The sequence below is a fragment of the Pan paniscus genome, chromosome 12 (genome assembly GCF_029289425.2).
Source record: "Pan paniscus chromosome 12, NHGRI_mPanPan1-v2.0_pri, whole genome shotgun sequence".
Taxonomy (NCBI): Eukaryota; Metazoa; Chordata; class Mammalia; order Primates; family Hominidae; genus Pan; species Pan paniscus.
Window position 1 is genome coordinate 27716224 of NC_073261.2, and position 2163 is coordinate 27718386.

At 38.9% G+C, this 2163-nt stretch overlaps 1 pseudogene; it reads right to left on the bottom strand.

The window, feature by feature from the left end:
* Positions 1-286: 286 nt before the first annotated feature.
* On the bottom strand, positions 287-661 carry LOC100979132 (cAMP-regulated phosphoprotein 19-like; annotated as a pseudogene).
* Positions 662-2163: the final 1502 nt, after the last annotated feature.

Consider the following 2163-nt stretch of genomic DNA (forward strand, 5'->3'; position numbering starts at 1 on the left):
TTGTTACTTGTTAGAACCAGTACTACACTAGGAATTAGGTAATATATACACTTATTTTCAAGTAGATTACTTACTTATGTTGCTCTAACACATCCTCTTCACCAGTCCACTGTTCAACTAATCAAAAACTCTACACATGTATATTCCACAATAGCAGCACACACTACTGCTCATCTGCAAAGCTGTCAGTCTCAAATGATGGGGTAATGAAAGGAAATAAAAAGTAGATAAGTAACATATTAAGGAGAAATAATGGGAATTAGCAGATTCATGCAGTTCAGTTCTTTCAACCAGCCAGCTTGCTAGCAACAATGGATGGTTTCTGTTGAGGAAGGTCCTCTGGAGTGGGAATGTGGTCACCCGTGACCTCCATCTTATCCAGAGCTGCAGTAGGAAGTTGCTCGTTCTTCATTTTTGCTTTAGCCATGTTGTAATCCCCAGAATCAAAATATTTTTGCCCTTTCTGCAATGGTTTCCTTAAGAAATCTGAACTCCAGGCATTTGTCCCAGATGAGGATATCTCGCTTTCAATTTTGCTGCTTCAACTTTCTCTGGACTAGTCACCGTATCTTCCATTTCCTTCTGCTCCTCCACAGAGGCTGCCTCGGAGACTTCCACAGACATAGTGCTCCCTCTACTAGACCCCGCTTCTCCCACTCGCTGTCGTGTTCGGTTTCCCTATACTCTTACTGATTTTCTGTTAAGTAATTCTATCAATTTCTGAGTGGGTGTTAAATTTCCCAACTATAATCATGGATTCGTCTGTCTTCTTTTAGCTCTCAGTTTTTACTTTACATATTTTGAAGCTCTGTTTTTTGATGTATACACATTTAGGATTGCAATATCTTCTTGATGGATTGAGTTGCCCACCAGTGTTCTGGTGGTGTAGATGTGGCTGTATGGCCCAGGACTTTGCTACTGCTGTTGGTGGCTTGGCCAGCTTACCAGTGCCCTGGTTACAGAATGAGGATGGAGGCTTCTCACTAGGTCTTTGTTAGACTTCTTATTTCCTGATCCTTTGGGTAGAGTTAAGGCTTTTCTCAGAATTTATGTTTATGCCTATGCACAGTTCTGGGTAGGTTTCTCCAGTGTCCAGTCCAGAAGTAAATGAGAAATAAAAATAAAACCTAGGGACTTCTCCATGGTGTCACTTCCTCAAGTCATATAGTTCCTAGCCAGTCTATCTTGTTCTTTCCAACATTCAAAGTCCCTTTAGCATTGCCTATCATAATTTCCAGGGCATCTAGTAGTATTTAGAGGGGAGAAAGTGTGATTCTATGCTGTCTTGTTCTGGAACGAGAAAAATGGATGTTTTTTATTTCTTTTTCTTGCTCACTTGCCCTGGCTAGATCCTCCAGTTCGATGTTGAATAGAAATGTTGAAGATAGATATTATTGTGTTGTTCCTCACTTTAAAGAGAAGTATTCATTATTTCCCCATTGCATAGCTGTGAGTTTTTTGTAGATGTCTTTTTTTGAGGAAATTTCTTTTAATTACTTATATTGCTGATAGCTTTTAATCATAGGAGGATATTGGATCTTGTTAAATGCTCTTTTCCTGCATTGATGAAGTTGATCTTGTGACTTTTGTCCTTTATTAATAGGATGGTGGATATTGATTGATTTTGTGATGGTAAACCAACCTTGCATTCCAGGGATAAATCTCATTGATCATGGTGTATAATCCTATTTAGATAGACCTGGATTTGGTTTTCTACCATCTTATGGAAATTTTAAAAATCTGTAATCATAAGGGATATTAGTCTGTAGTTTTCTTTTCTTGTGATATCTTTGTCTGGTTTGGGTATCAAGGTAATAGTGGTGTCATAGAATGAATTGGGAGGTGTTCTCTCTTCTTATATTTTTTGGAAGAGTCTGTGAATGACTTTTATTCTTATTTAGATGTTTGATAGAATTCCCCAGTGAAGCCATCTGGACCTGTGTTTTTTTTGGTGGGAAGTTTTAAATTTATTTTATTTTATTTTGAGATGGAGTTTCGCTTTGTCACCAGGTGGGAGTGCAGTGGCATGATCTCAGCTCACTGCAACCTCTGACTCCCAGGTTCAAGTGATTTTCCTGCCCCAGCCTCCCAAGTAACTGGGATTAGAGTCATGCACCACAATGCCCAGCTAATTTTTTTTGTACTTTTAGTAGAGACGGGGTT